This window comes from Cyprinus carpio, chromosome A19 (genome assembly GCF_018340385.1).
Source record: "Cyprinus carpio isolate SPL01 chromosome A19, ASM1834038v1, whole genome shotgun sequence".
NCBI classification, from domain to species: domain Eukaryota; kingdom Metazoa; phylum Chordata; class Actinopteri; order Cypriniformes; family Cyprinidae; genus Cyprinus; species Cyprinus carpio.
In genome coordinates this window covers 13,496,712-13,507,256 of record NC_056590.1, presented here as the reverse complement: position 1 = coordinate 13,507,256, position 10,545 = coordinate 13,496,712, and positions in this window count along the sequence as shown.

Below are 10,545 nucleotides of genomic sequence, written 5' to 3'. Positions count from 1 at the left end.
ATCCCAGATAGCATGTGGCTAGTAATCGGCCCGAGCTCAGCTGCCCCATGGTGCCTGCAGCTCAGACTCGGCATCGGCATGCATTATCTGGGCCGAGTGTTGCCCACAGCTCACTCTGACACATGTATTTTTGTTATGGCTGTAAAGCACTGGGCTGATTCCTGTTCAGCATAACTCACCAGGTTTTACGAGATTTTTGGTTTATGTGATTTTGACAAGACATGTTCGTGGATCTGGATCAACATTACTGTCCAAAAATATAGACCTAACCCAATCCCTACCCCTAAACCTAACCATACCCATAATTTATTCCTAAAATCAGAGAGAAATTATAGGTGAATAACAAGGGTGTACAGTCAAACCAAAATTTCTTCAGACACATTTCACACATTATCAAAGTTTATTTGCCATTTCGAAAATGGTAATAAAATATGTCTTCTTCTGGCAATGAATGAAATAATGTTCACCATCATATCAGTGGCTTAATAAACAATTTGCAATCTACACTGTTATTCTCTGTCATGTGTTCTTTGACCATATGTTGCACTTTGTACCTGGATGATAAACAATGATAATCATTGATACAAATGCATGATCTATTTTATAATTTATAAGTCATAATGTTTCATAAACATATATACTCTTAATTGGGCTTTAATTAGAGTCACTTTTTATAAATATAAAGTGGAATAAAGATTGGATAATAGCCCTAATTAGCTTTTGCTAACTATATGTTGTTATAACAATGGTGTTTGATATTATGTGAGACAGTGGCATTTTGTAAAAAAAATAAAATAAAATGAATTCAGTAAAATGTTACTCAAAATCTAGGAAAATGTTAGGCATGGCGGATAATATTAATAGTTTTCCTGAATTTTGAGTATGAACCACTATTGTCAATTCTTTTTACAAACTAAAAAGATGTATGCACCAAAGCTAGACAACATGGAGACTGGAGAGTGTGATGTAAATGTTCTTGTTGAATTTGCTGTATAAAAATATGACAAAAAGATATTCTTCTAAGATCATATGTATGATATGTAGTCTAAAAAGTGACATTTCTAAACTTGATTCTGGTATTTGATTCATGACATTATTATTATTATTATTAATAGGAAATGTATACTTTTTGGGGGCAGTTGTGGCCTAGTGGCCTAGTGGTTAGAGAGTTTAACTCCTATAAGGTTGTGGGTTTGAGTCTCGGGCCGGCAATACCATGACTGAAGTGCCCTTGAGCAAGGCACCGAACCCCCAACTGCTCCCCGGGCGCCGCAGCATAAATGGCTGCCCACTGCTCTGGGTGTGTGTTCATGGTGTGTGTGTGTTCACTGCTGTGTTTGTGCACTTTGGATGGGTTAAATGCAGATCACGAATTCTGAGTATGGGTCACGATACTTGGCTGTATGTCACGTCACACTTTTTTTATTTTAAGAAATTTATACTTTTGTTCCACAGGGATGGATTAACTTAATAATAATAAAAATACAGTAAAGATATTTTTAATGTTATAAAAGATTTCTATTTCAAATAAATGCTGTTCTTCTGAACTTTCTATTCATTAAGGAATCCTGTCGTTGTAAAATGGTTTCCACACTTCATTAAGCAGTACAACCATTTTCAACTGTGATAATCAGAAATGTTTATTGAGCAGCAAAACAATAAATTGTACAAATATTTAATGCTATTGTAAAACCTTTAAACAGTAATCTTATTATCAAAACAAGCAAGCACACTTATGAACATTTGTAAATAAAATTAGGAGCATTGTTAACATCATAATAGTTGCTTATTATATTCCATAAAATGCTGTGAAGTATTTTTTTTCTCATTTTCTCATTGACATTGCACCAAAATGTAGGACTTTTTTTTTAATTATACAATTTTGCTTAATCCAAAATTGTAATCATCTATTAAAGGAACACTTTCCTGCATGTGTGTGGTCTTAGATTCCTGTTCATTTTGTAAATATAAGCCAAATAGTTCAAGAACAATCATACCAGGATAGATGAAAAATTATTAGTCCATATATACAAGCTTATTTCAGCTGTTGCACTTAAATTATAACAACTAATAAGCTACAAAACAACGAACTGAAATCATTGTAGCCTATACAACTAGCTGAAGTTTGCTGTGCTTTATTCTAACATTACACAAAGAATGAATTCAAGTTCAATTTTATTATGGGCAATTACTATGTCTGATATTAACAAACGTGATTAAACACACACACACACACATAGTGTGTTGAATTGTTGAAGCTGGTGCACATTTACTAATTTTATTCAGTTGTATCACACACATACACACACACACACACACACACACACTCATATTATGTTGAAAAGTTAGTGTTGAATTTAAAAGCTTTCAGAATCCTTTTTTATTTATTTTTTTTATAATCCTTATTGCATAATGTTACATCTCACCCGGTGGATATCATAATGTTAATCTTACCCAGGGTATATTGCAACTAACCCAGACTATGAGTGAATTGTAACATTTCACTCCTCCTGTTTGAAACTAAACCATGCAATTGAAACTAAACCAGTTTGTGCTGCAAAGATAACAGCTATGCCATTTAATACCAGAACTCCAAGATACAGACAGAAATGTCGAAAACGTTCCAACCATCCCCGGTCTCCCCCTATGTTTGTAACGTGATTCATTGTGCTCTTAGGTGATTCATTCAATTGTAGCCTATTGTATGAGACGAGTCTTGTAGGCTACCTGTGCTATTGGTGGGTGAAGTCTGCCATGATTATGTATTATTTACCAAGAGAAAACAATTCTGAACAAGATCTTTTTCATCTTTGATCTTAGTATTGTTATTATGTGGGTTTTTGCTGCACTTTGACAATCAACACTCTGATCCACAAGATGTAGAAAGTGAAAGTGAAGTGAAAGTGACACACAGCCAAGTATGGTGACCCATACTCAGAATTCATGCTCTGCATTTAACCCATCCAAAGTGTACACACACAGCAGTGAACACACACACACCGTGAACACACACCTGGAGCAGTGGGCAGCCATTTATGCTGCGGCGCCCGGGGAGCAGGTGGGCATTCATTGTCTTGCTCAAGGGCACCTCAGTCGTAGTATTGCCGGCCCCAGACTCAAACTCACAACCTTAGGGTTAGGAGTCAAACTCTCTAACCATTAGGCCACGACTTCCCCAAAGAGGAGGAGGATGACGATCTGTCTATACAAAGAAAAAAATTGTTTGTATTTTTAGTTTCCACAGTCTTATCTTTATGAATGCAGTTGCAATACAAAAAAGTTGTTTTTATTTAATGTTTCTAAAAGGACGTGAGAGTGAAAATTATTTGTTGTAGCCTATGTATAAGGAGATCACTGCTTTCAAATAGCCTATAGTGGTGCCATGGCCGTTTTGTTATTATAGGCCTACAGATAGATGCAGACAGCATACCGTCACACAACCATATCATTCATTCTCTTTTATTTACGAGAGTAACGTCTACCTCCATTACAATAAAATCATAGGCTACTTAATAACAATTGTCCTTATTTTATTTTTTATTTTTTCAGGCTACATTCCAGAAGGCACTAAAAATAAGCTAAAGAAATATCAAGCATAGCCTATTTCTAAACACACAAACGGAATAATTTATGAAAAAGAGCTTTCCTTTAGTAGGCATATAGCCATCTTTTCTGGTCTCTTACTGGAATCAGTTTTTTTTGTTGTTCTGATTATGAACTACTTTCCATGTCATCTTTACTTTTTTGTGTCTTCGTTTCGGGGCACCGGACAAGTGCCTCTTTCCATACATCATGTTTTAATTTGCATTGTTAACATCATGCATGTAGTATTTTGATGTGACGGAACAATGAGTTTCTAGGTCTATAATTTCCAGATTTAAATTTTATTTCACTACACTAATAATTGTTATATATAGCCTATATATATATATCCATCTATATATATCGTAAATCCATTATTCCGTGTGTTCTGTAGCTCGTGACAACAGGTGTTTGATATTACTAAATGTGAAACACTGCCCTCCTTTGGTATAATAGTGAAGTGCAAGTTTAAAAGGAGAGTTTGCATAGGTGCTCTTTAGTTATATTTATACTGTACATTTGTTTGATATCAGGCTTACTTTCTCTCTCTCTCTCTCTCTCTCTACAGACTTCAAGCTACAAATATCCAATATTCATCCATTACTAAATTATTTTTTTGTTTTTACATTTCAGCTTTTTTTTCTGAAATATGATGTATGCCTGCATATAAAGACATATGATTTAATATAAGGTAATACAGCTTAAACTCAAGACATAAACTGACATTATATATTTCATATTTCATAACATTTTTATTTTGCTACCTTAACAACTGGAATTTTTACTTAAGAATCAGTATTCCTATAGTCTTGGAAAACCTAGATAAATTAGGGGATTTTATTTTTGTGATTTGTAATGAAATAATGGGTATAGATTTCCATTACACCTTTTCCAGAACCAAAATTCACAAAATGTAAATATATATATATGTACATATATATATATATATATATATATATTTACATTTTGTGAATTTGGTTCTGGAAAAGGTGTAATGGAAATCTATACCCATTTTTATGAGTTCTAAAATTGCTGTTTGTCGGTAATTGAAATAAAAAAATAAATAAAAAATCTCCCACAAACTCAACATATATATATATATCTATCTATATATATATATATATATATATATATATATATATATAAATATATATATATATATATATATATAGTATTAAAAAATTAAAACATGAAATAATTCTTATTAAATTAAATATATTTAATATATTTAATTTATTTTTATTATTTCACCTCTCTGTAAATAAGTAACAAGCAGCTTTGTCATTACAGCAGAAGTAGCAGAAATAGTTTTGCCTACATGGGAGGCCTTTGAATATTGTTTTGAACTGTTGCAGTGACGCTGTTCATGGTCCATAATGTAAATGTTATGACTTTGATTAGCCAGTAGAGGGCATAAGTGTCTCTAAACGAAAGAGACGAGCACACTTATCTATCTATCTATCTATCTATCTATCTATCTATCTATCTATCTATCTATCTATCTATCTATCTATCTATCTATCTATCTGTCTGTCTGTCTGTCTGTCTGTCTGTCTGTCTATCTATCTACCTACTTCCTGAACCTGCATGAGCAAAGCAGATGTGAGTAGTATTGCGGAAGCAGATTGACAGAGCTGTTTCTTCTCCTCTGGGGGACCGGATTGGTGATAGCACTGAGGATCTGTCGCAGGGAGGGGGGAACTGTTGTCATGACACATCTCTCCCTAGTGGAGGAGGGGTTAAGCACTCAGGGATTTCCACTGAAGCAAGACTCCACACCAGCCCGACCATCTGCCCGCGCCCCTGCTATCCCTCTCTCTCTCTCTCTCTCTCTCTCAGCCCTCCCATCCTTTCTCATTTATCCTGCATTCTCCCTCCTCCTCGCATACATGTCCATTTCTGAAAGAGATCAGATTTGCTGGTTATTAGGCCAATGTAGTGTGTTGCATTATAGAATTCATTCAGAATCTCAATTCTAAGGCAAATTAAGAACCTAATACTGTCATTTTTCAAAGGTGAGAAGAGCTGCGCACATACAGGTACATGATGTCGCACACATATACTGTAATTTTGTGTTGTTGTATTGTGGTTAGGAGGGACATTCTTTCTAACCGCCAGCTTGCTGATGAATAAAACTGCATGTTAGACAGCTGCTCTCCACTATCAGTCACCTGCGGGCACTGCTATAGTCTATCATCAGGTATAACATAACTCAAATCAAGTAGCTAAGAGGGAACTTTGACTAGCGTTCAAGTAAGTTTCTTTAAAAGTTACAGTGCACAAGTGTTCATCAGTGCACACAAAAATTATCTTTCGATAAAAAGTATATTCTTATATCTTGGTACCCAGTGTGTTCTAGCAATGTAATATTGGTTAATTATTTGATTTATTATAATTAACCATGTAATATTTAAATCTTCTAGTTTTGTTGATAGAATATTCGTTCAGAGTTACATGGTCTTTAATAATAATCTCACAAAAACATTATTCCTTCAAAGTAAAAAAAAAAAAAAAAAAAAAAAAACTATTGGAGTATGTTTTACAAGACATTTTTCTATTATTATTTCTGTCTATTACTGTCTTTCTACCTAAAAGAATCCATGTTTAATTCAATGATGCTTGCTGTTTATTTGTGTTTATTTGTAAAAATTTACTAGCCATTTCTTGAACATTGTTTCTACGTCAATTTATTTATGTTACTACTTGTTTAAGAATGTTCAGAGAACATTAAAAGTAACATCCCTGTGACGTTTTAATGTTCGCATAACAAAAAACTAAAAAAAAATGTTTAGCTTTAATACGTTTTTAAAATGCAATAATGGACATTAATCAATATGGACATTTCATTCAGAAAGAACCTTTTCATAACTTAACTGGAACATTAGCAAAACATGTTTGCTGGGTTACTGCTGTTTTGTAGTCTGAGCCACAAAACCATCTATGTGACTTCAGAACACATAATAAAACCCTTTCGGCCTTGAGCGGCTGACTCCAGTCCTGGTGCTGCGCTGAGGTAATGTCATAAACATGCCAGACTAGCGTTTTCTCTACAGCCTGACAGAACGAATCTATCAGCCATTATTAGGCAGAGCTTCTGAGCAGCCATGACAAGAAAACACAAACCTCTTTATTCTTTATTTTTATGCTGTTTTAATAGAGTCGATCTCCTGGCCCAAAACTAATTACAGGTACAAAGAGACACTGCCAGATGAAAGTACCTATGCTTTGATGGATGATGAGAGGGACAATAAATGTGATTTGTGCAGTAATGGATGGCGGAAGACTTTCTACAGCATCAGTTCTGTTTGGGAGTGTCAGTTAGAGTTTTAGTCAAGACCACCTAAACTGAGACCAAGACCAAGGCAGGGTGAGACTGAGTCAAGACCAATACCAAACACGCACACCTGAAATTCTAAAAGATCCACATTTATTGCCTGAAAAAAAAAAAAAAAAAAAAAATCTACTATTTAATCAATAAAATCAATTAGTATAATATGACTCCTATTTAGAACTGTTAGAAATTACCAACAAAAAAATCATCTTTGCACTGCAGAGGTGGCACAGAAGCTGCATCTGAATTGGTACAATTACAATTGCATAAATATTGTTGAGAGTAATGTTTTAAAAAATAACATTTTGAATATAGAAGTATGATGGGGAAAATAATTTAATATGAATGTCTAACTAAAACCGCAAGTTTTTTTGACACAGTTCTCCATTTAATTCTGACCACGCACAGCAGGATCAAAAGGAATCAAGTTAGAAAGTAATTGATTACATTTAACACAGCAGGAAGTTTTACATCATCACATTAATGATGTTAAATAAATCAGACAATGCGCCAGCAATTGCGTGATATCCCTGCAGTTGTGGTCTTGACCAGTCTTGAAATCAAATCCTGAGTCCTTTTTGTCTGAGACAGAGACCAAGTATAAATGTGATTGAGACTGAGACGAGACGAAGACCTTAAAAAAAAATGGTCTTAAGAGCTCTGTTTTGAGTACTACAACAGTTATTGAACAAACCTAGAATTTTTAACCATAAAGGATCCAGGCTATGAACACAAAGACTGCAGGTTCAATCACAAACTAGAAGGGGCCCTGGAGAGTTACTGAGATCATCTTTTTGCTCAATGCCCTTGAGCAAGGCCCTTAACCTTAAAGTGCTCCAGGGGGACCTTCCCTGCTTTCAGTGCACACAAAATCTCTTTAGATAAATAAGTATATTCTTATAACCTGTTGTGGTATCCATTATGTTCTAACAATGGAATATTTTCCACATTATTATTATTTATTTATTTATTTTTACATAAAATACCCAGAAAGAGATTAATGAAATTATTAGATGTTCAATTGTTGAAGGAAAATTATATGTTGCTACATACCAAAGAGGTTTAAAGGCAATTAACAAAATATTTAATGCTCTCAAGATTTAATTTATAAACATCTTGGTGGAATTTAAAATATTCTAAAAAAAAAAAAAAAAAAAAAACTATTTCCATAACACAATGACATAAAATGTTTTTTTTATTTTTCATGAAACTTTGTTTTGCTATCAGTGCAAAGAAAAGAGCTTTAATTGTCTCAGGATTCAACTCTGGTCTGCTACTTTTTGTCTGAATAGATTAGTCCCCAGGTCAAAGTTTGGCGGGCCACCCTTCCCCCTCCCCCCGTCATGAAATATTCACCACATTCTGCTGTTGTCAAAGCAACAGGCCTGATACTGCAAATCACAACACAAGGGATTAAAGCAGAGGGGTTAAGTATGTAACATGCGGCTTTGAAATGTTTTAACCAATGAGAAACTAAAATGCTTGTTCTGGCGCAACCTATTTTTAGACTTCCTTTTCCTGCAACATTCTATACAAAACAAATCTTATTCTGCTTCAGACTAGAGTAGCTGATGTCACTGATAGGCTACTATATGTCCCAGATTTAAAGTAGATGCTTCCTGTTTTACTACAGTGCCAAGAGATTGCATCAGCTACTGATGAATAGTTTTCTGATGAAATGGCTCACTTCAAGTTATAAATTAGTCAATTGATCATGTTATTCTGTTGTCTCTATAAACTGCACAGTTGGAGGTGAACAGGAAAAGCATTCTGCACTTCTTGATGGAGCCTGTGAACTCTGACCTGCTGGAAGAATATTCACATGCATCCTCCCCCACTCTTCAAACTAACTCTCAAAGTTGTTCCACTCCACATCGCTGTAGAATACAACAGGTTGCTGCATTCAGATCATTTCACATGTTCAATAACTAAGATGCATAAAGATCTGTAGTGCAGGGCAGAATGCAAACCCTTTCTGGATCAGAATGCAAACGCCGCAAGAAAAGAAATGAGAAAAAGGTTCTTTGTGAGGGCAAAGTGTGTCTGCAATGCAAATACACTCAGGATACAACAGAATAGCTTGCAGAGAGACTAAATGCAAATGGTTTTAAACATTTAATGTCTTTTAAACATACCTGGGCTCAACTGTATCCCCCTTTTCATGCTCCTGTAAAAAAAAAAAGAAAAACACTGAATATTTCATTTAAGCCACAGAGCTTTATTGAATTTCACATGTGATAATTTATACTTATCCTTTCCCCCTTGTGTGTGAGGTTTTGTGTGTGCCTGAGAGGAATCGAGGGGTGAAAGAGTTCAGAATTGCCCTTCCCCCACAACCAAAAAATCCATCGACTCTCGTTCACGGACTTCCATCTCAAAAACAAGCCCTAAAAAAAGGTGCCAGTCCCAGATACCACAAACTAGGCCTAATTTTACCACATTAATTGTCAAGCATACTCATAAAATGATTAGAAATGTTGAAGGATGTATAATAATAGAAAATGTGAGAGAAAAGTTATCAAAACAGGCATTGTTAGGCTGGCAGCTGTGCCGTCCGATAATTGCGCAAATGCGTTGATTAATGATCAAAGCTGTGGGCTAGAGGTAGTGTGGCTGGTGGTTAATGACAGGGTGAGTCTGGGATTAAATATGAGATGGGTAAATGGAGATGAGGGAGTCAGGTTGCATGTCTTTTCAGACCTAATGTTCATACTGGAGCATTGTGAGTGGGCGAGGGGGAGGCACTGAGGCCCAGCAGCAGCCACAAGCGACAGCTGTCACAGCCTCTGGTGAGAGCCACTAATGACCGCTCTTCACATAGGTGTCCTGCAACAGCTCCAGCCAAACAGCTACTGCATTATCCACTTCTGCATGGCAGGCCTGAAAGTTATGTAACGAAGGGCTCAAAGTAGACAATGGTGATTAAATTGCACTGTTTTTAGAATGCAAGTGTGGTGAATAAATAAAAAAAAAAGCATTAAAGCAGTTGCATTAATTGAAAAGAATAATAAATCAGTTAATTGAACTAATAAATAATTAATAAATTATAAAATATAAAATTAAAATAGCATTGAAAATTACCATTAAATGCAACTATTTAAGATAAATGAAATGTGGGTCAGTGACAAATAATGTCTGAGATGATAAACCTATTTTAAACCACAAGTTATAAGAAATGTATGACTTAATCTTGACGCACATGATGGTCTAAAGGGGTGACCTCACAACAAAAACTGCATCCAGCTTGTTGGTTGAGCCACTTTGATTTGGCAGTTCATACTCCTAAACAAAACTGGTTCAGAAACCGGCTAATAATAATGCTAATAATATAAATAAATAATGATGATTACCAAAAAATGTGACTTAAATTAGCCCACTTCATAAGTCAATTTTGTATTATTTATTTATATTAGTATAGTGAAATATGTTTTTATTACCTAAGACCAAGAACCAGACCCAGACAAAATAAAAAATTAGCGTCACGTCCTTGACCCAATAGCCTATGTTATGTTTTTCCAAATCATTTAATTATAATCCTAAACTGTCGGTCGTCATACATTATCACTTTGTATGCCAGCAGGCAGAGAGTGTGCTCTGAACACCAGAGTTCTGCATCACCCAACTTTATGCTG